Source organism: Bos mutus, chromosome 11, assembly GCF_027580195.1.
Source record: "Bos mutus isolate GX-2022 chromosome 11, NWIPB_WYAK_1.1, whole genome shotgun sequence".
NCBI classification, from domain to species: Eukaryota; Metazoa; Chordata; class Mammalia; order Artiodactyla; family Bovidae; genus Bos; species Bos mutus.
In genome coordinates, this window is record NC_091627.1 from 79,341,058 (window position 1) to 79,368,949 (window position 27,892).

Sequence of the window (27,892 nt, forward strand, 5' to 3'; positions counted from 1 at the left end):
TTCTTGCCTGGAGAATCCCAGGGACGGGGGAGTCTGGTGGGCTGCCATCTATGGGGTCGCACAGAGTCGGACATGACTGAAGCGACTTAGCAGCAGTAGCAGCAGTATTCCATTACATATATATACCAGGCTTCCCTGGTGGCTCAGGAGTAAAGAACCCACCTGCTAATTCAGGAGATGTGGGTTTGATCCCTGGGTCAGGAAGATGTCCTGGAGAAAGAAATGGCAACCCACTCCAGGATTCTTGCCTGAGAAATCCCATGGGCAGAGGAACCTGGTGGGCTATAGTCTATGGTCGCAAAGAGTTGGACATGACTGAGAGCCTAAATATCAACAACTATATATGGACTTTGCTAGTGGGTAAGCTAGTAAAGAATCTGCCTGCAATGTGGGAGACCTCGGTTTGATCCCTGGGTTGGAAAGATCCCCTGAAGAAGGGAACGGCTACCCACTCCAGTATTCTGGCCTGGAGAATTCCATGGACTGTATAGTCCATGGGTCTCAAAGAGTCAGACATGACTGAGTGACTTTCACATATATATATATATCACATCTTCATCCATTTGTCTTTTGATGGACACTTCGGTTGCTTCCATATATTGACTACTGTAAATAGTGCTGCTATGAACATTGGAGTGCATGTATCTTTTTGAATCTGTGTTTTTGGCTTTTCCAGATATATACCCAGGAATGGAATTGCAGTGTCATATGGTAGTTCTATTTTTAGTCTTTGAGAAAACTGCATACTGTTTTCCACAGTGGCTGCACCAGTTAACATTCTCACCAACAGTCTTCTACTGGAATAGTATGTGGATTTGTGGATATGGATTTACTTTCCCTACCAAAACAACCATCCATGGGCTTGTAGATTGCCTTAGTCACCATCATGGTATTGCATACAGCATTGCTTCTGATCAAGGAATACACCCACACAAAAGAAGCGCAGCAGTAGAGCCATGCTCCTAAGATTCACTGACCTTACCATGTCCCCCACCATCCTGAGGAAGCTGACTTGATAGAAAGGTAGAATGATCTTTTGAAGATTTAGTTACAGCATCAGCTGGATGGCAATGACTAGGGTGAGGTTCCTGAGAAAGCTGTATATGCTCTGAATCTACATCCATTTATGGTGCTGTTTTTCCCATAGCCAGACCTCACAGGTCTGGGAATCAAGGGGTAGAAATGGCAATGCCACCACTCACTATTCCTCCTAGTGACTCACAAGGAAAGTTTCTGCTTTCTGTTCCCACAACATGATGCTCTACTAGAAGTCTTAGTTCCAGAAGGAGAAATGCTTCCACCAGGAAACAAAACAATGATTCCACTGAACTGGAAGTTAAGACAGCCACCTGCCCACTTTGGGTTCCTCATGCCTCTGAATCAACAAGCAAAGAAGGGAGTTACTGTGCTGGCTGTGGTAATTGGTCCTGATTGCCAAACGGAAGCTGGACTGCTCCTGCACTCTGGAGGTAAGGAAAAGGATGTCCTGGGATACAGGAGATCCCTTAGCTTATCTCTTAGTAGTACCATGCCTTGTAATTAAGGTCAATGGAAAACTACAACAACCCAGACCAGGCAGGACTACTAAGGGCCCAGAGCCTTGAGGAATCAACCCACCAGTTGAAGAACTATGACCAGCTGAAGTCCTAGCTGAAGGCAAAGGTTTAGAATGGGTAATGGAAGAAGGTAATTATGAATACCAGCTCCAACTATGTGACCAGTTAGAGAAATGAGGACTGCAGTTGTCAAGAGTATTTCATCCTTATTTTTCTATTTATATTTTTGTGTATAATATAAGCATATATATTGGGCTGCCACAGTGGCTCAGTGGTAAAGAATCCACCTGCAGTGCAGGAGACGCAGGAGACGTGGGTTCTGTCCCTGGGTCAGGAAGATCCCCTGGAGAAGGGCATAGCAACCCACTCCAGTATTCTTGCCTAGAGAATCTCATACAGAAGAGCCGAGAAGGCTATAATCCATAGATCGAAAAGAGCTAGACACAACTGAAGCGACTGAGCATGCAAATGCATGCATATATATCTGCCTGTCAAATGCAGCAGATGCAAGAGACACAGGATCGATCCCCGGGTAGGGAAGATCCCCTCGAGTAGGAAATGGCAATCCACTCCAGTATTCTTGCCTGGAAAATTCCATGGACAGAGGAGCCTGGTGGGGTTCAGTCCTTGGGGTCTCAAAGAGTTGGACACAACTGAGCAACTGAGCACATACACATGCATATATATTAAGCAAATATCATTGGGTTTTTTCCTCTATTTCCTTATCATGTAGCATAAGATGCATTGACGTATATTATAGTACATACATTTTGTTAATTTTACATCATAGTATTTAAGTTATGGGATATCAAGGAGAGGAGTGAACATAGTTCAAGGATTTTCCCTCCTCTTCTGGGGATGGGGTTGGTGCATTTTCAATCGTACTCAGGATAGTTGAATCATTCTTGGAATTATGACCTAGTTATTGTCTTAATTTGCACATTAAGTTTGGTTTAAGGAGCTATATATGTCAAGTTGACAAAGGGTAGGCATCTGAAGGTTTTAATTTCATGTGAAGCTTGGCTGGGCCACAAGATAGATATCTGATTGAACATTATTTCTGATGAAAATTGAAATGGCCATATGTTATCATGTCACACTTGTTCGAATGAGTATTATCAAAAAGGCAAGAAATAGTAAGCATTGGCAAGGAGGTGGAGAAAAGGGAATCCTTGTACACTGTTGGTGGGAATGTAAATTGGTGCAGCCACTATGGAAGACAGCATGGAGATCCTGAAAAAATAAGAATAGAACTATCACATAATACAGCTATCCCACTTCTGAATATGTATTCAAAGAAACCCAAAAACACTCATTTGGAAAGGTATATGCACCCCTATGTTTATCCCAGCATTATTTACAATACCAAGATATGGAAGCAGCCTAGGTGCACATCAATAGGTGAATGAATAAAGAAGATGTGGTGTATATATATATATATATATATACACACATATATACACAATACAATATTATTCAGTCATTAAAAAAATAAAATATTGCCATTTGCAACAACATGGACCTTCAGGGTATATGGTAAGTAAAAGAAGTCAGATGGAAAAAGACAACTAGGATATGATTTCACTTATATGTGGAATATAAAGAACAAGCAAAAATGAAATAAATGAACAAAACAAGTGAAAACCAACATATAGATACAGAGAACAGAGTAATGGTTACCAGAGGGAACTAAATCTATGTATATGATATGGCCTCCCTTGATTCTGCTTCTCTGGACAATGACAGTGACAGTTGCTCAGTTGAGTCTGATTTTTTGTGGCCCCATGGACTGTAGCCCTCCAGGCTTCTCTGTCCATAGAATGCTCCAGGCAAGAATACTGCAGTGGGTAGCCATTCCCTTCTCCAGGGGATCTTCCTGACCCAGGGATCAAACCCAGGTCTCCTGCATTGCAGGCAGATTCTTTACCATATGAGCCACCAGGGAAGCAGCTTTTCCGAGATAGACCAACCAGGTGACCCAAGCGGAAAAATATAAAGAATTATTTTTCACACTCTTTAGTACTTTGTATGTATGCCCAGTAGGCTATTAATATCATTTATTTTCTGGTAAATGATATACTATACCTATATCTTCCCACCTCACCACCATCTGCTATTGACCCTTGTAATTTAGTCTCCACACCTTTGTTAATGATAGAACTTGCAATCTGTAACTGACCAAATGCTGCGCAGAATAAAGACTACATTTTCTGACCTCCCTTGCAGCTAAACATACCACACAACTAAGTTTTGGCTAATGAATATTATTGAAATGTTGTATGTAAACTTTTGGAAGTGTTTTTCAAGGAAGAGGATCCCTTTCTTCTCCCTTCCTCCTTTTTGCTGACAGGAATATAGATGCGATGGCCGGAGCTAGCACAGCCTTCTTGGACCATGAGGCAACATGCTGAAATTGGTGGAGCAGTCAGACAGAAGGAGCCTGATTCTAATATAACTTTGGAGTAGGTATTCTAGCCCTCAACCTCCTACTCCAGATTTCCTTAATATAAAAGAGAAATAAACCCCTATTTTATTTAAGCTACTAATCCCATAGGTTTCTCACATGTGTAGGTATATCTAATTCTAACTGAAAACTACTTTTCCAAATTCAAAGAGTATAATATTCCTATCTGGAACCCTATGGCTCTTTTACTTGTGTAATTTGCTTTTCTTCTTTCACTGTTTCTCTGAGGTGTAGTATTCTCTGACCATGCCTAGTTCACAAAAGTACAGAAAACTTGCATTCAAAGTATTGCCTAAGGCAAAGAAATGGCTTAACTGAGAAGTTGTAACTCCTAGTTCTCCAGTGCATGCTGTCCCCACGCATGCACTTGTGAAAACATAAGTTCAGCATAGTCCGGGCAACCAAATGAAGAAAGTTTCCAGCTACTCCTATGCCTAGATTAATTTGTCTGGACCCAAGAGGCTACCAGATATGTTCCCACTTTTATTTTGGGTCCTTCTCAGGCTGGCATACCCCTGAAAGAGATTTAAAAATCCACAGATGTTCCTTGATAGCAATGGTGGGGGTGGGGGCTGTGATGAGCTTTTGGAAGGCATAAAATATTGACTTTATCCCCTTCCCAGACTTGGTAAAACCTTGGTATTCCCCAGGTTTGGTAAAATCAGTACCAAAACTATTTCATTTTTATAAATGATCTGGAGGGCCATGGTGAAACCGCTAGTTTTGCAAATGACACTGTGCTCTAGTAGTGAGTGAAGGACTCAGAGGCTGAGAACAAATTCAGGAAGATCTCATAAAGGCATCTGAGTAGGCAGACCAGTGACAGGTAAACCGAGGCAAGCAAATAAGCGACTGGAGGTACATAATAATCTAAACCTGTGGGTTGGGGAGCTGGAGGTGAAGGCACAGAGATTATTATTAACTCCTCTCCAAAGACATTACCCAATGAGCTTGTCTAGCTGAGAAGGTCAATGCAGTTCAGCTGCACAACATTGATCAAGAGTCTCTGATGTGCCAGGCATCATACCAAGTGCCAGTTTATAAACACGTGTCAGAGGTAGGCCCTACCCTCATGGGGTGTGTGCTCTAGCTCCAAATGTCACCATGGAGGGAGTTGGAATATTCTCCTTCCTGCTCTATGGGACATTGTGTGCAAAATTGATCACTGTGCCCAGAATCCAAAACAGAGCTTGAGAAGGTTCAATGAAGAGGTGGAACCAGAGGGCAGGCATCTGCCATCAAGCATTGGTTGCAGAGGTGAGGGTTCCACTCTGACCCCAGATTGTATGTCACCTCCTCTGTGAAGACCTACCTGACTGTCTCCCCCAGGTAGAAATGACCTACACTTACTTTAGTTTGTAAACAATTCTGTCATGTAACTTCACTCCAACTACTTTTTTTTTTTTTATATTTCTTATCTTTCCTTCCAAAATACCTGAAAGCAAAGACCTTACAAGGTTTTGCATCCTTAGTATTTAGTATAGTATGTTCATATAGTACATGCTCCATAAATATATTTCATTGGTCTCTAAAATATATTGTTCATATGCTATGTCAGATAAAAAACATTTGATCATGTTCCATTTGTTTAAGTATATTGTATACTTTTTCTATACATTAGAAAACAAAAATAATGTGAACTGAATGAGGTATGAAATTGAATATAATGTTCTAAAAATCTTATTTTTTAACAAGACGTCAATAACAATAATGGATACAAATTCATATTTCAAATAGCCCTTGATAAGTTCAATTTTTTTTTTCATCTGACTGGGTCTGTCCTGATTAGAATATCATTGTTTTTACCCAATAACATAGCAGATGAAGTGTCATCAGATAAAATGTCACTGAACAGGTGCCTGATTTGCCATTAGAATATATATATATTTAAATTTTTTATTCTTTTTTTTTTTTTTTTTGGCTGTGCTGGGTCTTTGCCAAGGCAGGCAGGCTCCTCGGTATGTGAGATCTTAGTTCCCCAAACAGGGATTGAACCTGCGTCTCGTGTATTGGAAGTGCAGCGTCTTAGCCACTGGACCACCACAGAAGTCCCTAGAATATTTATTTTTATTTTTATTTTTTTAGAATATATATTTTTAATAAACTAATTTCAGAGCAGTTTTAGGTTCACAATGGACCAGAAGATACAGAAATTTCCCGCACACTGTCTTCCCCAGCACAAGCATAGCCCCCTCACAGATGCATCATTATCACCCAGAGCCCGTCGTGCAGAGTTCACTTGCAATGCTGCACTTTGCATGAGTTTGCACAAGTGTATGTGGGTGTGTGTCCACCATTATAGTATTATGCAGAATAGTTTCACCGCCCTGAAAATCCTCTGCACTCCCTCTATTCATCTTGCCCACCTCCTCCAATCCCTCATCTTTTCACTATTGTTACGGTTTTCCTTTTTTGGGAATATCACATAGCTGGAATCATACAGTGTATATAGCCTTTTCAGATTGACTTCTTTCACGTAGCCATATGCGCTTAAGTTTACGCCTGGCTTTCCATGGCTTGATAGCATATCTTTTTAATGCTGCATAATATTGCATTGTCGGGATGTACCACAGTTTATTTACCCACTCATCCATTGAAGGACACCTCAGTTGCTTCCGAGTTATGGCAATTATGAATTAAGTAGCTATAAACATCTGTGTACAGGTTTCTGCATGAACATATTTTTCAGTTCCTTTGGGTAAATAGCAAGGAGACTGACTGTTGAGTCAAATGGTAAGAATATGTTTAACTTTGTAAGAAACCACCAAACTGTCTTCCAAAGTGGCTGTACTATTTTTCGTTCCCATCAGTAACAAATGAGGGTTCCTGTTGCTCCACATCCTTACCAATATCTATCTGTGTGTGCATGAGTGCTCAGTCATGTCTGACTCTTTGCGACTGCATGGACTACAGCCTGCCAGGCTCCTCTGTCCATGTGATTTTTCAGGCAAGAATATTGGAGTGAGTTGCCATTTCCTACTCCATGGGAACTTCCCAACCCAGGGATCAAACCAGTGTCTCCTGCACTGGCAGGCGGATTCTTTACCACTGAGCTACCTGGAATGTTGTCTATGTTCTGAACTTTGGCCATTCTAATAGGTGTGTAGTGTTCTCTCGTTGCTTCCTTTTCCCCCCATTGTTCTGCTTGCATTATTGTTTAGTTTTTCAACCTAAAGATTATTTGCAAAATTCTCTTCTTCAACCACTGGGCATGAGTAACTTCCTTAAATCTTGCAATGAGCATCCTGGCACTCAAGTGTTTCTCTAACACAAGGAAGATGAACGATTAAGGGCCTTGCTGACAATCGTTTTGGGGAACATCACCTCTTCCTTCAGAGGATCTTGTAGACAGCAGGTAGCATATCTCCACCTGAAACAAGATCTGAAGGTGGGTACCAACCTCAACCTATATAATATCTTTTCACTTTTTACTGATTTATTTCTTTTTGGCTGTGCTGGGTCTTCATTGCTGTGTGGGCTTTTCTCTAGTTGTGGTGAGCAGGGGACACTCTCTAGTTGAGGTACACTGGCTCCTCATTACAACGGCTCCTCTTGCTGTGGAGCATGGGCTCCAGGGAGCTTCAGTAGTTGGGGCACATGGGCTCAGTAGCTGTGGCTCTCAGGCTCTAGAGCACAGGATCAATAGTTGAGGTGCATGGGCTTAGGTACTCTGCGGCATGTGGGATCTTCCAGGATCAGGGATGGAACTCGTGTCTCCTGCATTGACAGGTGGATTCTTTACCACTGGGTCACAGGGAAGCCCCTCAATCTATATGTGAAATATTAGTAAAGCTCCATTTAAAATTTTATAGGTAAAATTAAAATATGAATGTAAGTTCTGTTATTTTCTTGTCTCACCCCTAATGGATTATTTTGTGAATTGAAAACAGAATAATTTGAATAGAGAAGAAGGAGTGTAGAGCTAAAGGCAGATTCAGAAAAGCTAATTTTGATTCACTAAGTGAATCAGAACATGGTGGCAAATCTTTTTACACCTCTTCCAGCAAGAGGCGGAATTTATCTCCTTTCCCCTAGAAACTGGGTGGGGCCTCTGACTACTTCAACCAGTAGGATGCAGTGGAAGAGGCACTATGTGACTTTTATGGTTGTAAAAGGCCATAAAACTTCCACCTTCATCACTGGAACCCTCACTTGTAGAGCTCTAAGCTTTGGTGTAAAACGCCCTACTTCCCTGAGGCTACGTGCCGGAGCACCAAAAGGGGCCCTGACAGGTCCAACCCAGGCCAAGGAGCCAGACATACAAGAAAAGCTGCCCTGCACCCTGCAGACCAGCCCACAAGTCAATTAAGTGCCCCTGTAGGACCTCTGTCGATGCCACAGGGAACAGATGAATCAGGCAAGTGATCTCTGAATTCCTGACACATGAGGTCATGAGATATAAGAACATGGCTGATGTTTTTTAAATTTTTATTTTATATTATGATCCTGTTGATCAAGGCTTCCCAGGTGGCACAGTGGTAAAGAACCCACTTGCCAATATAGGAGACACAGGAGACTTAGGTTTGACCCCTGGGTCAGAAAGATTCCCTGGAGTAGAAAATGGCAACCCACTCCAGTATCTTGCCTGGAGAATTCCATGGACAGAGGAACCTGATGGGTGAGCTACAGTCCATGGGGTCGCAAAGAGGTGGCACAGCTGAGCAACTGAGTGCACACGCACGCATGGCTGATTTATAATGCGTTAGTTTCAGGTATACAGCAAAGTGATTCAGGTATACACATCTATTCTTTTTCAGATTCTTTTCCCATATAGGTTATTACAGAATATTGAGTGGGGTTCTCTGTGCTATACAGTAGAATCCTTGTTGATTATTTTCTATATAGTAGTATATATGTTACCTCTAAATTCCTAATTTATCCCTTCCCCAGCTTTCCCCTTTGGTAATCCTAAATTCGTTTCCTAAGGCTGTGGGTCTGTTTCTTTTTTTTCAATCTTGTCTGGGCTGGGTCTCAGTTGCAGCATGCAGGATCTTTGGTCTTCATTGCAGCATGCAGAATCTTTAGTTCTGGCCTGCCAACTCTTAGTTGTAGCATGTGGGATCTAGTTCCCCAACCAAAGATCAAACCTGGCCCCCTGCATTTGGGAGCTTGGAGTCTTAGCCTCTGAGCCACCAGGGAAGTCCCTGTGAGTCTGTTTCTGTTTTGTGAATAAGTTCATTTGTATCATTTTTTTAAGACTCCACATTTAAGGAAATATCATACGATATTTATCTTTCTCTCTCTGACTTTCAGAGAAAGCAATGGCACCCCACTCCAGTACTCTTGCCTGGAAAATCCCATGGAAGGAGGAGCCTGGAAGGCTGCAGTCCATGGGGTCGCTGAGGGTCGGACACAACTGAGCGATTTCACTTTCACTTTTCACTTTCATGCATTGGAGAAGGGAATGGCAACCCACTCCAGTGTTCTTGCCTGGAGAATCCCAGGGATGGGGGAGCCTGGTGGGCTGCTGTCTATGGGGTCATACAGAGTCGGACACGACTGAAGTCACTTAGCAGCAGCAGCTCTGACTTTACTTACTATGATGATCTCTAGGTTCATCTACGTTGCTGCAAATGGCATTATTTCATTCCTTTTTATGACTGCATAATATTCCATTGTGTGTGTGTGTATATATATGTGTGTGTGTGTGTGTATATATATGTGTGTGTGTGTGTGTGTATGTCACATCTTTCTTTATCCATTTATCTGTTGATGGACATTTATGTTGCTTCCATGTCTTAACTATTGTAAATGGTGCTGCAGTGAACATTGGGGTACATGTATCTTTTCGAATTATGTTTTGCACTAGATATATGCCCAAGAGTGGGATTGCTGGAGCATATGGTAGCTCTATTTTTAATTTTTAAAGAATCTCCACACTGTTCTCCCTAGTGGCTGCACCAATTTACATTCTCACCAACAGTGTAGAAGGGTTCAACGTGGTTACTTTTTTAAGTCACTAAATTTGGAGGTAGTTGTTATACAGCAGAGAATAACCAGACAATAAGGAAAGTGTTTCTCAAAAATCATAGCTACCAAACAGTGGAACAGACCACACTGAAGGGAACGATTGTGGGCAGCATTCAGTAAGAGGTAAGAACTGGACAGACATTGCCAAGGGGGATTGGGAGGAGCTGGTCATGGGAGAGGGCTCAGCTGGAAGTTGGGTGTCCTGCATATATCCTGCCACGGAGGAGCCAGGAATCCTTGGGCAAATCTCTTCACGCATGTATCTCCCATGGTTTGAAAAGTTTTTAAAGAGATATGACATCATCTGCAAACTGGAAAGGGACTTGACTTCCCTTGCCTTGTCACACTACAACCATGCGTTGGTTGAACAGCTGAGTTAGGTGAATTAATTCTGAGATTCTATAAAAGGAGATGGAGTTGTACTTCATGTAACATGGCATAAATGTATGCTGCTGTGGATGATTGATTGGTCAGGGTTTCATCTTCCCAAAGGCAGAGTTCAACCCAGGGCGTGTTCTCCTCACTGCCTCCCCAGCCCCTGAGATGTGAGAGTGTCAGTCTAGCAAGCGGTCTCATTATTAAGTTGAAAATTAGATTGAAACTACATCTGGAGAGCAGATCTTTCTACAGGGAGACTAGGGGTGTTCAGGAGAAAACTCCAGAATTTTAGGGTGATGGAGAGCATAGTTAGGACTTGCCCCAATTCCTCCTCAGGACTTCAGGAGGTTTAAGACAATAAATATTTCTGACAAGTTTGTTTATGAAGCTGAGATAAAGAATCAGAAATATTGCGGGTATGGCGAGGAGAGTGATATGAAGAAGGCTGGTTGGAATTAGTTTGCTGTCCTAAGGGTTATCAAAGCCCCAAATACTGAGAAGGGGAGTCCCAGGTGGCGACTTACATTCCTGGTTTGGAAACTCAGAGCCAACTTCCCTGTCCATGGAGGCACCGGAAGGTTAAGTTATGGTGCCACCTGCTGGAAAAACATAGGCTTGCTTCTCTTTGCTTGCTGGTTCTGTTCCTTCCTGCTGCTGCTGCTGCAGTCGTGTCCGACTCTGTGCGACCCCAGAGACAGCAACCCACCAGGCTCCCCTGTCCCTGGGATTCTCCAAGCAAGAACACTGGAGTGGGTTGCCATTTCCATCTCCAATGCATGAAAGTGAAAAGTGAAAGTAAAGTCGCTCAGTCGTGTCCGACCCTCAGCGACCCCATGGGCTGCAGCCTACCAGGCTCCTCTGTCCGTGGGATTTTCCAGGCAAGAGTACTGGAGTGGGGTGCCATTGCCTTCTCCTCTGTTCCTGCCTACACTTGCCCTAAAATTCAGTCCCCCAGAGACCCAAGACCTGGAGGGGAGCCACATCCCAGACAGGTGGGAAACCACAGTCGGGCTTATTAATATGCCTTCAGCCTTTCAAAACCTGGGCTCTTGGGGCTGGAGAATTAATATGTTATAGATCTAGCAGACCTTCTCAAAGGAGATGGAGATAGGATGAACATGCCCACCTCCCTTAAAAAGATAGGACCAGAGACTTCCCTGGCTGTCCAGAGGTTAAGATGTCAGGTCCCAATGCAGAGGGTACGGGTTCGATCCCTGGTAGGGAAGCTAAGATCCCACGTGCTTCACTAAAAAACCAGAACAGGAACAACAGAAGCAATATTGTAACAAGTTCAATAAAGACTTTAAAATTGGCCCACATTAAAAAAAAATTTTTTTTTTAAAAAACAAGCTAGGGCCAGAGGAGGGTTAGCTCCTCTGAGGTTGCCCTCAACTCAAATAGACAGCCTTCCCTGTGAGCCTACCATGATCAGCGTCCTCTTCCCTGAGTTTTCAGGAAGGACACATCTGTGGTTCTGAAGGAAGAGACATGGACCGGTGAGCCACGGAATGCCTTCACCAGCACGGGATCCAAAACCCGTACCCACACTCATCAATTTGCCAGTGCCCCATTCTGTGTGGACCAGGTCTAAAAGGCTCCATAATGACCCAGTAATGGCCAGCAGATGCCTTGAAAATGGTTCCCTCCTCTAAGGATCATTAGAAAGCTATTAAGGGTATCTAATGATTCCCTAGTGCTAATAAAGGTGCTAATAAGCCAACCAAGTTTTCTCACTTTTATGGAGATAACTAGAAGACCAATTATTTTTTATGTACATAAAGGAGCAAAATCTTAGCTGCTGTTCCTGTAGCTGTATTTTATTCTGCACTGTTACAGAAGCTGCATTGTAGCCCTTCGTTATGCATTAACAAGAAGCTTGGATTTTTAAACTCCACACCACCAGCTCACCTCAGGTTAAGAGCTGGTCTGGAGGAAGCAGAGAGAGAAAACAGAGGAGGATTGATCGTGGGGAAGGGGCCACCTTGGCCATGCAGCCCACTTCAGAAATTGCGTCCTTCCCTGCTACACGACAGAGAAGGCAATGGCACCCGACTCCAGTACTCTTGCCTGGCAAATCCCATGTGGATGGAGGAGCCTGGTAGGCTGCAGTCCATATGGTCGCTAAGAGTCAGACATGACTGAGAGACTTCACTTTCACTTTTCACTTTTATGCATTGGAGAAGGAAATGGCAACCCACTCCAGTGTTCTTGCCTGGAGAATCCCAGGGACAGGGGAGCCTGGTGGGCTGCCATCTCTGGGGTCACACGGAGCTGCTCCATGACGAGGCTTCCTGGTGGCTCAAATGATAAAGAATCTGCCTGTAATACAGGAGACCTGGGTTTGATCCTTGGGTCAGGAAGATCCCCTGGAGAAGGGAATGGCTACCCGCTCCAGTATTATTGCCTGGAGAATTCCAAGGACAGAGAAGCCTGGTGGGCCACAGTCCCTGGAGTTGCAAAGACACGACTGAGCAACTAATACTTTCACTCCCACTCCCACTTTATGACAGGGGTTCTCAAACTTGAGCACATATCGGACCCACCCAAATGCTTGTTCAAACTCATACTGATGGGTCCCATGCTGGTTTGGTTTTTTTTTTAAGAAATTTATTTATTACATTTTTACTTATTTACTGCACAAGGTCTCGGCTGCAGCATGTGAGATCTAGTTCCCTGACAAAGGATCAAACCCAGACTCCCTGCATTGGGAAATCCCCTCACCCCAGAGTTTTTGACTCACTAAATTTTCATGGAGGGGCAGAGTTGAGGGGAGATTTACATTTTTAATAGGCTCCCAAGTGAAAAGACCACTGTAAAACAAGCTTTCAAACTTGGAAAACACAGATACCCTCCTTCCCTCCCTGACAAGAGATTAATGGATAAGCTTCCAAGGAGTCTTTGACTTCGGTGGGGAAAAATGACATCTTTATCTTCACTAATTTCTCATTGAAATTTCCATCTTTTCTTAAGTTACAAACATAAGCAGACAACCACAGCAGTACTAGCCATGATAACAGATACTTTCAAATCCCATCACAGTCTAACAAGTATCTTCTGTACATATCACTGCTTCAAAACTCCAGTGGTTGTTAGTCCTGCTGGAAGATCTTATAATGTAATCCATTAATGCAGAAGTACAAATATTACTATATCACTACTTTAAAAAACATTTTGATCACTGTATTTCAACATGATTGGTTTCCTTTGAGAATCTCTGCATTTTTTTTTTAATGCATTGAAAATGTTCTTCAGGCTGCAGAGGAAGGAAGAGGGATAGGAAGCAGAAACTATAGCAAAAAAAAAAAAAACACCGCAGTTCAAACCTTGTTCTTAGGGTGTGCAATTCATTCTCAAGAAGAATTCAGAGTTTCCTTCCAGGGGAAAATTTGAGAGAAGTGATGTCACCACTTGGATGGGCAAGGAGAGGTGTGGAGGGGGTGGTGACCTAGAGGTAGGGTTCAGACAAGATGACCATCTATGCTGTTAGATTAGGCCTCTTAAAACCTCACCAGCTCAGTTTGGAATAAGCAGTGGCAATATCAACAGTAATGCTGATGTATCATCAAAAACATGATTGACTTCTATCAGGCACCAGATGGTTTATTAAGGTCTAACGTGTGTGATACACTCTATTTGGGAGACTTGATGGAGGTCATAATTTTATGACATGCTGAGACAGGGAGGCTGTCCACTCAATAATTGGGAAGATTAAGCTGATTTCTCTACTCCCAAATCCTGCACTTTCCAGCCATTTGAAGGGATGGGACCAAGCGTGTGTGTCTATGGAGGTGGCAGTTGAGACATTTGCCCATATCGTAAAATCCTTCTTTATTCCCCATCTAGGCTCACAGATCTTGTCACTGTGGTTCCCACATCCAAACCCAATGTTTTTCTCCATGTGGCATTAAGGGAAGAACCTGGAGTCTGGGGTCACTTAGACTTGAGCTCCACACTGATTCTGCCACTGTGAATTTGGATGATTTATTTGATTTCTCTGAACCTGACTCTTCATCTGTAAAATGACTACAGTATCTACTTTGCATGGCTGTTGGCACCCGCTGGGTGCTTGGTAAACACCAGCCGTCATGGTGTTTTCACCTACACTTGTTCCTGTGGCCACATACCATCACCCTCTCCCTCCCTGTCAATCTTCATTATTTCTGCCTGGCCACACCTCCTCCATCTTCTGCCCCCTTGCCCCAGCCTGCTCGCTCCTCCTAAATCTCCTTCCTTGCGATGCCCAATTCTGTGCATTTATGAACAGCTCACTGGGTATCTTCAGCTTTGCCGAAGAGGGCCTGATTATGCCTAGTTTGAGGGGCCAGGCTTCCTGCCTGAACAGAGAACTCAGTGCCTCATCAGAGGAAGAGACAGTGTCATACAGAAATCTTCCCTAGAATAGTTCTTTCCATCATATTTTTCTTTTGTTTTATTTTAATTGGGGTATAATTGCTTTACAATGTTGACTCCTGCATGAATCAGCCACAGTATAGTATAGCCCCTCCCTTGTAAGCCCCCTCCCACTGCTTCCCCATCCCACCCTTCTAGGTCATCACAGAGCGCCAAGCTGAGTTCCCTGTGCTGTACATCAGCTTCCCACTAGCTTCCTGTTTTACACTCGGTAATTTACATATGCCAGTGTGACTCCTCGATTCGTCCCATCCTCTCCTTCCCCACTTGTGTCTACAAGTCCTTTTCTCTACGTCCACATCTCTATTCCTGCTCTGCAAATAGGATCATCTGTACCATTTTTCTAGATTCCATATATATGCATTAATAGACGATATTTGTTCCAACATGTTTCTTAGCCAAAGATTGTCTGGGACTTGCTTTGATTGTGTTTCTTCCCTTCTCCCGTGTAGGTGTTGAGACAGGTTTCCCAAACCTGTGGCTTTGAGAGCAGCCCCCAAAGCTCTGTGTCATCCCCTTGTCAACTCACCCACTCTTTCTGGCTCCAGAGAAACACACTGAAGCTTTGTCTGAGAACTGGGAGGCCCTGGCAATGTCAATTTCCTCAATGTCCTGCATTCCAATGTTTTAATCCTTTTATGTGCTCCGTGTCTTTAGGCAAGTCCCCTGTCCTTTCTGGGCCTGGGGTCGACACATCCTACAGAAGGAAGACACGGTCACTCCATTTTCCTGAGTGCTCTAGAGGGGTGATGGAAGGTTCAATTAAAGTTTAGAGAGGATGAGGGCTCTGTTGCTAGACCAGAGATTCACAGTGCTTTTCCATGGCCTCTTTCCTGCCTATCCATCCATCACTGACACCTCCCTTAAAAGAAGCAGAGAATGTGACCCTTAGGCCCTCCATATAGGAGAGAGAGATTTCAATACTGGGTCTCCTGCATTGCAGGCTGATTCTTTACCATCTGAGCCACCAAGGAAGTGCCAAGTGAAGGTATTATTTGCTCAGTCGTGTCTGACTCTTTGCGACCCCATGGACTGTAGCCTTCCAGGCTCCTCTGTCCATGGAATTCTCCAGGCAAGAATACTGGAATGGGAAGCCATTCCCTTCTTCAGGGGATCTTCCCAACCCAGGGATCAAACCCAGGTCGCCTGTATTGCAGGCAGATTCTTTACCATCTGAGCCATCAGGGAAGTCTATAAACAAAAATTTTGTGCTAAATGCTTACCTGTTCAGGACTCTTGTAAAACACTCCAGGTGCAGGTAAGCCACTGACTGACCCTTCCTGGAGTTGAGCAGCTGGACTGGGAGGTGGGTCTCACACTGGGCAGAGGGAAAGGGAGGATCTGGGGTGATTCCACATATTGGGGGATGATGGATCACTAGCCAAACTGGGGCACTTAGAAGAAGAAGCAGGCTTGCCACAAAGGACAACACCTTTCCTGGTAAAGCAGGCAAGAACTTTCCCCCTTTTAACATAATTTCATTCTACAAAGGTAATGTTTTTATTATAAGAAATTTGGAAAACAATAAAAGTTTACAATTTCACTACTCAAATGAAGTTATTTTGCATTTTATTATCTTAGTATCTTTATGTACATATATATTTTTAAACAGCAAATGTTCTGTATTACTGTTTTATAATTGTTTTTGTTAAGCAATAAGTTGTGATAACCTTTTTTATGATTATGAAATTAATCTATGTCAGAAAACTTGTGAAAATAAACATTGTGAGTAATTACACTGCCCAAAGACCAAAAAAAAACCATAATCCATGAGGATGTAGGTATCTGATGCCAGGTATCAGAAGGAGTTAGAGCTAGGAGATTGTGACACAAGGGCTCCTGAACCCAGGGCCTCCCGGAAATTCCCAAAGGCAGAATGTGCCAGAGGATAATAATAGACAAAGCAAAAATAATAGTTACAAGAATCATAATAACCATTATTTATTGAGCACCTATTAAGTGCTAAGAACTTGCTTGGTGTTTTGCTCCATTTACTCTTAGTAACAAACCCACAAGGTGGGTATCACCGCTCTCATTTACAAAGAAGAAATTGCATCTCCAAGCAGATGGACCATGAACCCGTACCCAAGCCCTACTTCGGGACCCAGTGGGCACCCATGCAGGATCCCATGGAAGATTCCTTTAACTCCAGCTACTGGTGGAGGGACCACCAGCCACCATGGTCTGAATGGCCCCTCTGCTGTCCCCTCCTAAATTGGCTCCTAGCTTCAGTAGCTCCATCTGTAAGAACAAGAAAAAGCAGAATCATGAGCAACAGAGAGAAAGTCCCAACTTGGGAAACAAGGCAGTCAGCCCATTGGGTCCAAGCTATAGGTTCACATCCACTCCAGTGGGTCACCCACACTGTGGGTGAGTCGCCCACAAAGGGGCAAGAAAGAGGCAGCCATAAAAAGTCAGAAGGGGCATCTCTCCCCCTGGAGATAGCCTGGTAACTCTGATTCCGGTTCAGCTTATTCAGACCCTCTTCTTTAAAAAATTTTATATTTATTTAACTGTGTCTGCTGACTCATTGGAAAAGACTCTGATGCTGGGAGGGATTGGGGGCAGGAGGAGAAGGGGACAACAGAGGATGAGATGGCTGGATGGCATCACTGACTCGATGGACGTGAGTCTGAGTGAACTCCGGGGGTTGGTGATGGACAGGGAGGCCTGGCGTGCTGCGATTCATGGGGTCGCAAAGAGTCGGACACAACTGAGCGACTGAACTGAACTGAACTGTGTCTGGTCTTGGTTGCAGCATGTGGGATCTAGTCATCCAACCAGGGATTGAACCCCAGCCCCTTGCATTAAGAGTTCAGAGTCTTAGCCACTAGACCACCAGGGAAGTCCCCAGACCCTCTTCTTACTTGATTGGGGAATTATATATCCTTGCTAGGACCCTGACCCCATGAGTGGGGTACAGAGGAGCTGAAGAGATAAGAAGCAGACAGGAGCCTCAATATCCCCCACTTTCTGCTCTTTCTCCTGTTAACTTGATGGGTACAATAGCCAAGCCACAACCAAATGTGGACATCACGCCCAACTCCACACCCAGTAAGGAATCTTCCAGTGGTGTGTGTGTGTGTGTGTGTGTGTGTGTGTGTGTGTTACCTCTGACATTTCCTGAACTCCTCTGGCTTCAGCTCAGAGAGACAAGTGCCAGATATGCTGAAAACGGAGCTGAAAGCCAGGCAACAGCCTAGGCAGCTGACTCCACAATCCCTGAGGGCCAGGCTGAGAGGCTGGATTCCCACGGGGTCTGGGAGACAGGCTAGACCAGCCCTGGGGGGCTGCTCCAGTCCACACCAGGTAGGGTCCTATCAACAGCCAGCAGCTTCTCCCCGAAGCAGTGCAGGTCCCCCTTCCCACACTCCCATCTCAGAGAGTCCCGTAGATTTCCTGAGGATATAAGGACCACCTTCTTTCTCCCCCTTCACTTCCTGCTTTAGGGAAATAGAGGAGCTGCTGCTACTTTTATTCAAAAAGTGAGATCGCAGTGGCTTGTGCTTACCCCAAACTCTTGTCAGGAGTCTTAGAATTTTAATTCACACAGTCTCAGTTTCCCCATCGATGAAGTGGGACTAAGACTAAATAGGATAATACATGTACAAAGTCGACAACCGTTGGCAGCCAACAGCCGCTGGCGCCTTTCCCTCCCTTCCCCACGCCCTGCTATCAGCACTGCTCTTACTCTCAAGACTAAGAGTGGAGCGGGACCAACCAGGTCCCTGTGGCTGTTGCTGGCCTGAAGTCCTAAGTCAGGTCTGGGCACGGAGTTCTAGAACTAACATAAAAAACCAGGATGTTCTGTGCCTGCAACGCAGGAGACTCTGGTTTGAGAGGATCCCCTGGAGGAGGGCATGGCAACCCACTCCAGTATTCTTACCTGGAGAATTCCATGGACAGAGGAGCCTGGCGGGCTACAGTCAGGGTCGCAGAGAGTCGGACACGACTGAGCAACTAACACTTTCATGGTCACCCTCAGGGCGACTGGGTACTGGTCTGTAATATGCAGTGGGGTGCTGCGCTTGGAAAAAAGGGGCTGATGGTACCAAAGAGCTCCAAGGGCTAGACAATGGACCCATAATGGAAGCAACAGGGAGAGAGTCATTGACTTGGGAAGGAAGAGCTCTTCAGAGGGGAGTCCAGAGATGCTGTGGGCTGGCTTCAGTGGTGACGGTATATCTGATGTTCAGGCAGAGGAAGGTGAGATCAAGAGGACTGGGGGCGTAAAAGAGGGGATGGAATAAGTAAACTTATTCCTCCCCTAGTCTGGAGTTTCTGGATCTGTCAAAATAAGAGGCACAATTTGAGAAGAACTCTTCACTGCAAACCTCTCTTCTGCCCAGAGTTAATGTCTGAAATTCCTTCACTGCAGATCCATTGCTTTGGGTTAAGATGTCCCTTGGAAAATGCCAGACTCCCTAGCTGGTATCACACACTGATTAATCAAAGCCCTTATGAAGGTTCTGAAGGCAGGAGTAGGAAGATGAGGATGAGGGACATTGGCATTGCATCAGCACATTTTGGGGAGTCAAAAAGGCCTGCTGTGTTTTTAAAGAAAGCCAAGTATAAGCTCAGTACTGGAATGATAAATACATTGCATGCTTGGGTTTTTTTATCTTAATCATTTTTATTGATTTATTCTTATCTAGTTAAAATAAGACATATTAAATATGTCTTCTTACTGTTCTATAAATACATGTATCTGATTTTATATATCCAAAGTGATAAATATGATGATAAAATACCAAGGCAGTTACAAAGATGACAGCCCAACCTCAAACGTAGTATTTACCAGTCCAATCTAGAAAAAAAAATCCCAACAATACATAAAAGGGCCTCACATGAAAACAGGCAGCTTGTATATCTACTCCAATACTGGGCTTACACTTGATAGTCTTTAAATACACAGTAGGTTTTTAAAATTCCCTAAAAAGTGTTATATGTGTGTGTTTGTGTATTCTCAGTCATGTCTGACTCTTTGCGACCCCATGGACTGTAGCCCACCAGGCTCCTCTTTTCCATGGAATTTTCCAGGCAACAATACCAAAGTGGGTTGTCATTTCCTACTCCAGGGGATCCTTCTGACCCAGGGATTGAACCCACATCTCTTGCACTGGCAGGTGGATTCTTTACCACTGCACCACCTGAGGAGCCCTTGACAAGATGCAAAGCAGCTCAAGGTGTTACCATCGTTGAGAGGTTCCTGCCCTGCCACGGGAGAAGTCCCCATTTGACAGGAACGTAGGGCCCATTACAGAGGCAGAGGGAGGAGCCCTTTGGGAAGCATGTAAAATACACACTCTGGACTCACACAGATACTTGTCCACAAGTTCATAGCAGTATTACTCACAATAACAGAGAGGTGCAAATAACCCAAGTGTCCATCAGCGGATGAGTGTATCAACAGAATGTGATACCTGCATACAATGAATACAATGCACAGAATGGATACTGGAATTCAGCCTTAACAACGAATGAAATTCTGATACATGTTACAACATGGATGACCTTGAAAACATGTGAAATAAGCCCATCACAAAAGGCCAAATACCATGTGATTCCACTTACGCAGAGGTGCCTATAGGATTCAAATTCACAGAGCTACAAAGTGGAATCGTGGTTGCCAAGGAATGGGCAAAGAGAGGAATGGGGAGTCAGTGCTTCATGGATATAGAGGTTCAGTTGAGGGTGATGACAAAGCTCTGGAGATGGATGGTGGTGATGGGGACACAGCATTGTGAATGTACTCAATGTCACTGAACTGTGGACTGAAAAATGATTCCAATGGAGAAGCTTATGTTACATATATTTTACCACAATTAAAAAATACACACTCTGAAGTTTGGGGTTCAGACAGGCTCAGTGAGAAAGGCTGTGGGTTCTGCTTCCAAAGACATAGCGTGTCGGCCCTTTGCTATGGGCTCCAGTCTACTGCCCCCCCAGTGGCTGGGTTGGTGGTTGGGACCCAGGCTTTATGTTGATGGGGAAAGAGGTAGAGGGGCTTAGCAGAACCTAGTGAGGGGTTCCAGGACAAGCACTTGTGGGTGAGGGGGTTCAGAGTACCAGGGGGTATGAGGAAACTCACAGAAGCCCCACTCAGCATATGCACAGGTGCCTGGGATGATATGAACCTGGCTGGAGTGATGGCTGAATGGAACAGAAAGTTGATAGGTGTCTGAAGGGACAGCAGGGGCCACTGGGGGAGCGGTGGGAAGTTTACTGAGGACAACAATCCTGAAAGTCTCCCCTCACTAGGAAGAGTGATATCCTGTGGCCAGTGGGCACTTCAGAATTCCATGGAGAGGGGAGCTTGGAGCAAGCACTCTTTCTCTGTGCCTTGAGCAAAGGATTATTTAGTGCTTCACTGCCCTGGATGGAGCTGCAGGCTTGGAACCATGACCCATGGGAAAAACAGCAGAGTTTCTGCTTCAGTCAGCACAAAAATAATAGAGCTGTCCAGAACTGGAGATGGAGTGGGCTACCTTCAGAGGTGGTGAGTTCCCCATCACCTCTCCTAAGATAAGCTGTCCTCTACAGATTCACAGCAGAGGACCCTGGGCTGCTTGGTTAGAAGAGGGGGCAGGAGATCCGCAAGAGAGGAGGTATTGTCTGAGAGAGTGGCTGCGGCTTTTTCAAGAGGAAGCCACTAATCCTCACAGGGAGCCTTTCTGGCCCAGGGCACTAGATAATCCCAAACTGCCATTCTGGGGTTTCTTTCATCCTAGTGACTGGCGCGAGGGGCAGGGCGGCAGAGCTGTTCCCGACACTTCCTGGCAACAGTGCTGGGCGGGGGCAGACAGTCTGGCTCCCCATGCCTTTGCCCTAAATGCTGGGCTGGGAGGAGACTGGCAGCAGGATGGCAGAGAGAGAGAGAGAGAGAGAAAGAGGAAATGTCACCCTCACTCTCCCAAAGGACTGCTTCAGAACCTAGGAGTTGGTGGCCCTGGGCTAGCCTGTGGGGGAAGGCGGAGGACTGGGCTCCTGGGAGTGGGCAGGTATGGGGGTGCAGCCCATTTCACAGGCAGGTGGGTCCTGAGTGGAATGAAATGAGTTTTTGCTTCCAGCGGCTTCCAACCTTTGGAAAGAGAGATGGACTCTACAGAGAGAGCTGTCTTGTTAGGAGTTTCTGGAGGACGACACTTGCCCAAAGACAGGTGATGCTGCATGGTGGGATTTAAGGAGGGTATGGCAGGTTAGGTCTTTGGAGGCAGAGGGAATTTTCTAGCACTTTTCCACCTCATCCCTCTGCCTGTCCTACCTGAGAGTCCATCTGGCCTTCAGAACAAACCTTGAACTTCCAGTCAGCACTTCCCAGGCAGAAAAGTGTATGTATTAGGGACATAAGGGTCCCTACTGGAAACCCGCATCAAAATCACCTCCAAGATGGATAGAATGCTAACACTTACCTGTCAAGATTCCTTGCCTCTGAGGCTCATCTCTATTAAAAATATAGGTTCCCATAGCAAAGGGCTTTCCACGTGGCGCTAGTGGTAAAGAATCTGCCTGCCAATGCAGGAGACATGAGACATGTGAGTTCAATCCTTGGGTCGGGAAGATCCCCTGGAGTAGGAAATGGTACCCCATTCCAGTATTCTTGCCTGGAAACATTCCATGGACAGAGGAGTCTGGCAGGCTACAGCGCATGGGGTCACAGACAGTTGGACACGACTGAGTGACTGAGCTCAGCATGTGGGGAGACCCTGGAACCAGAACCACCATCGCTGTGGAATTTTTGCCCTGCAGGGGGCACCAGGAGGACCTGTGTGTGCCCAGGTTCGCAGGCATCCCATGGAGCCATTTACTGCTCTGTGCTAGCTCCTGAGGACAGGAATATGGGAGAGGCAGAGCACACAGCCAGCAAACTGATGACTTCTCCAATTCTCTGGATCCCAGTCACCCCATGAGCCACCACTCCAGGGCCCAGCATACAACCACACATCAGCCAGGCTCCAGGGACAGCCTCAGTGGGGGATTAGTGACTCTCCAGAGCCTCACCCAGAACCTTTGGGCACCAACTCCTCCAAGCCTGCACTGGCCTGGGCATCTGGGGTTGGATCATTTTGCCAGCTGATGAGTGTTCAGAAAACCCAGCAGGAGCTGTTTTCTCCCAGTGACAGGCAGACATCTGGGGGTGGACAGGTGTGACTCATTCATACTTCTGTGGCAGTGTTTGCTTCCAGCAGCTTCCAATCTTTGGAAAGAGGAACGGACTGACCCCTAGGTCAGAGGTGAAGGTCAAAGGGAGTTCATTTTGAGAGCCCCAGTGCAATAAGGATTGTGTCCTGACTGTATATTCCCCGCAGTGGGGAATGATAGGGAGTTGGAGTGGATCCAAGTGCTCCTATTCCTAAACCTTGGGCCCTTTTCTCAGAGCTGATTAGATCTGCTAAGAGCTTAAACATTGTCACAGATGCTAGACTATGTGACCCTGGTGCCTATAGAAGAAATGGTCTGAGGATGTTAGTGATGGATGCCACCTGCCAAGGCGGCAGCCATATAACTTGATTCTCAAGATGCCTGCAACCCTGAGTAACCTTCTGATCTCTGAATAACTCCGATCTTAACTCATGCTATATTCCAACTCAGGTTCACATAGGTTGTCTACAGCCAATGCACTGACTGATTCCCTCTGCCTTCTTTTACCAGTCCTTCTTAGAGTTCTGCCTGGTGCCTTAGTGGGGCATGCTGGGTGGACCCCTCATAGACCAAGGCCCACCATGACCCTGTTATGGGCTTGCTTCGCACATCTTCCAAAAGGCCCTCTTTTCTTGCCCCCTTACCAGCCCCGTCTCCTATGATCAAGGGAGGGTAAGAGGCTAGGTCTTTTCAACATTTTAACATTAATCATGAGTCTTAAGAGATGGTGAGGATAAAGAGCACTCTTTCCTGATAGAAGTAAACACAGTACATTTTAAAATGTACAAATAGGTCCCCATGTTTACATCGCTTGGGCAGCCTCTCCAAATTCCTGCAGGACTGGCATTTGTCACCGCCCTACCAGCGTCACCCAGACACAAATGCCTGCAAAGAATTTTCTTCTCCAGGATGTCAGCAATCTTCTCCAGGATATCGGACCTCAGAGATGACTGTTTATGATGTCATTTAGCACTTGCACATTTGGTTCAAATGCCCCTAGCTATTTTTCCTCCTCTGTCCCCTGCCCTGACCAAGGAAGAGGACCCATTTCTGAAGACTTTGAAAACCACTTTTCCTCCATCTGGCTGGGGATGTGAGTGGTCTTGTCTGCCAGCAGAGGGATGAATGAAATCAGTGGGTCTTTGGCTCCCACAGCCCATAATCGCCCATGATAGCCATGGGCCTTCATTCTCAGCTGCTGCTGCCACAATGGAAGCCCCTTTTCCCAAGTTACCACCAGCCTGACCATCAGCATGGGAGCCAGGGGGAATTAAAACCCAGGACAAAAGTATATACCGAAAGCCCTAAGGTATGAGACCATCCCACAATGCCCTTCACAGCAGAGTGAGTCCTGCGGGCTTCAGGCTCTGACCCTACCTCTTGCCACATGTCCTTCACCACCCCACCATCCCTACATCTCTGTGTGTGTAAGTAAGTCTTCATCGCTCAGTCGTGTCTGACTCTCTGCGATCCCATGGACTATAGCCTGCCAGGCTCCTCTGTCCATGGAATTCTTCAGGCAAGAATACCGGAGTGGATAGACATTCCCTTCTCCAGGGGACCTTCCCAACTCAGGGATCGAACCTGGGACTCCCACATAGTGGGCAGACTCTTTACCATCTGAGCACACAGGGAAACCCTGTAGATGAGTCCAATTAAACAGAACGGCCTCAAAGAGAAGAAACTGCAAAAAGATAGTCTGAGGAAAGCTGGGAGGAAGCAGTCCCTCATTCTGCTTTAGGGCTTGGGACAAAAAGAGTGGGGGGTTCCGTATTCCCTGAATCCTGTGACTCTCTCAGGGGTCCTGCTAGTGGGTCTACCCCACGCGCCTTGTCTTGAGGGGACCACTGAATCATCTGAGATGTCCAATCTCAGGGACCACGACAGCTATCCTTGGCCTCCACACCCTAGAAACCTCTCAAATCCTTTGAGACAACAGAACATCAGTATCTCTCAAGATTCTTTCCTGTCAGTAAGTTCTGTTTTATTCCAGGGGAAAGGGGAGTATACTAAAAAGGCTTTGTGTCCACCTGTTTATGCTGTGCATTCCTTTTTCAGGTCTAACCACCCATATGTGCGTCTGACTGCAGGAGGGCATTCGGCAGGCACCGAGCCAAGCCAACACGAGGGACGGAGATATCATCCCCTGACACCGCAGGGGAGCAGGGGACACTGGACCCTGCTTTTCCCTCTGAATCCATCAATAAGGCACATTGTAACAAGAGCGGGGCACACTCTCGGATTCTTTTTACTCTACCAACAAACCTAACATCTAGCCGGTATCTAGCTCCTCAAACTTTGCCCACAAGCTATGAACACTGAGGGCCAAGGGAGAAGGGAGGTGAAGAAGAAACTGAGGCAGGAGCAGAAGCTGGACTGGTGGGTATCACTGCTTCCGAGGCAGCTAGGGAGGAGGTATTCCATTTCCTGAGCTGTGCTTGTCCCATTTCAGCTTGAGCAGATGGAAATATAGTTCAATGTTTCAACATCATTTGCCTTTCTCGTGCTAAAATATTGATAAGTGCTGCCCAGGCAGATGCCCCTGCGGTTCCGAGCAGTAACTGGAGCATGATGTGTACTGAAGTGAGACACGGCAAAGCCTTTAACGAGTGTTTAAAATTCCTGGAATAATGCTCAAAGCTGGCTTAGCTCACTGGGCTCCTGAAAACCGCCCCCACTGGGCCGCCTCCTAAGCGGCAGGAGGGGTGTGAGCCCGGCCGGGACCCCCTGCTGGTGGCAATTAGTGCGGCAGCTGCTCCTCTCCAGGACGGGAAACAAAGCGGAGGTGCCTGCATCTGCCGCGGAGCCGCGCGGGGAGGCAGGGCCGCTCAGGGGCGCCGAGGGCGAGGCGTGATGCGTCTCCCGCCTGCAGGGGCCCGGCACGGGGCACCCAGAAAGAGGGGGCCCTGGACAGGGCTCTCGAGAAAGACAGGTGAGGGGAGGGCCAGAAAAGGGAAGAGGGAGAGGAAGAGGGTGGGGACTTGGGAAAAGAAAGAGGAAGAAGGGCTGGGAAGAAGGGTTTTGCCAGGATCAGCAAATCTCCTGGGACCAGCTCGCCAGGCCCTGAAAGGAGAATCCAACACTGCCTCCAAGACAGCCTGATGAGTGGCATCCCTGTCCTAAGACGCTCATTTTCAGATTCCATTCATGACTAAGGCCCCCCGGATTGAGGGTGTAAAAGAAACCTACAAGAGCACCTGCGATGTCACCCAAGACTCAGAACAGTGCTGGTTGCTGAGGTTCGGATCTCCGTCATCTCTGTCCCCACGTGGAGATCGGAGGGTCTAATTGTGGAGATCCCTCAATATTAGAGGTCCTCAATATTTTAAGTTTTAGGGTTTCAGAGTCTTGATTTAAATAAATAAATAAATAAAAACCTCCTTTGGGATCTTTGTGAGATTGTTCAGAAGAATGTTCTCCAAGGAGCCTACTTGAATCTGATCTGGGGAGAAAATATCTGCGTTTTTCAGGAGTGACCCGATTAAAGTGCCACCCACATGGGAGAATGCAAGGCTGTGTCCCAGCAAGCTGGGGGGCACCCCCAAGAAGAAATTCTGGGCTGATGGTTTAATAGGACTTAAAGCAGTGTAACTTGATGCCCCTGACGGAAGACTCACAGAAATTATTATTGTTGATTGAATAACATCTGCAATTGGGGAGACAGAATAAGAGACCTACAATGAGTTGGGAAACAGGGTCTAATGATTATGCTTTTCCTCTGCCTTCGAGGAAATCAAACTCAGTGAAGTCATGTAACTATAACTATTCTATTTTCTGAGATAAAAATTCAAGGGGGACGTGATCTGACACACAAGAGGACATTTATGGGGACAAACCAGATGGAGCATAACACTGAAAGGGAAGGGACAATAAAGTCTAAGACAGACATCTATCACGAATACTGGAGGCAGATTGAGGGGCTCCAGGACCCACCAGGGAAGCTGTGTTGGAAAAAACTTAATAGAGGAGGAATTGTCTGGACCCAAGACATACCATGCACTCCGGAGAGGCTGGCAGCAGTCCTATCTTGTTCTCCATCCCGAAGCCATCTAGCTGATTGAGGAACACCTCCCCTGGTGACACTATGGTACCTCCCTCCACCCACATCTTCTGCTACAGGTATCTTCCCACTCCTGTGTTGTTTCAGCTGCTGGCCCCAGTCCAGCCATCCTCCAACCACAAGCATCCTCAAAAGGTGAGCCCGTCACACAGATCAACATCTACAAGGACTGTTGCTGAGACCAGCTCTGTAGCTCTGGGCTGAGGCCCTGGCCATGGGTCTGTCCCTCTGGCACTGTGGCTCTGTCTGTCATTGTTCTCCCAGTTTTCCAGTTGCAGAGTCTGTCCACTGAATGATGGGGCATCTGGCTTCCATGGCCAGAGGCCTGTCCACTCATGGAGCGGAGTATGGGTGTGGCCAAAGTGAAGACCTGCCTGATGCTGACCACCCTCTCTAGGAGCTTATCTGCAGAAGCTGAGGAGCCCTGCCTGCAGGCACTCAGCCTGGTCACTGTGGAGGAGGAAGGCCAGCATCTGTGAGAAGACAAACAGGATGGAAAGTCCCAGGTGGCCAGAGTGAAAGGAACGATAGCAAGGGCAGGAGCCAGACAACAGTAGTAGTCACCCTTTCTAAATTTTGAAAAATCTCCTCTGATCATTACAACCCCGGCAGGTGTTATTAGTGCCAATTTATAAAGAAGAAAGCCAGGAACTCAGATCAGTGAAATCACATGACTAAGCTTACAGGCCTGATTTTCCCTACACAATGTCACCTCCTCGAGGAACTGGAAACCCAGGGAGGCACTTTTTGTGGAAATCTCCCAGGGTTCTTATTAAATCAGTGTTGGAGGGACCTAAGGCTCTTCAGTCCTAAGAAGTCCCCAGGTGATCCCAAATGCTGCTGGAATCTCCCCCAACACATACGCGTACACACACACACACACACACACACGCATGCATGCATGCAAACTGT

The 27,892-nt window shown here is 45.9% G+C and overlaps 1 protein-coding gene across 1 annotated transcript in view; it reads left to right on the forward strand.

Moving 5' to 3' along the window:
• Positions 1–25,380, forward strand: part of SIX2 (SIX homeobox 2) — a 38,977-nt gene extending 13,597 nt beyond the window's left edge. The window contains exon 3 of the transcript XR_011466088.1: positions 24,979–25,380. The gene's annotated coding sequence lies outside the window, so the exon portion shown is untranslated. The remainder of the gene's footprint in view (positions 1–24,978) is intronic.
• The last annotated feature ends 2,512 nt before the right edge of the window (positions 25,381–27,892 follow it).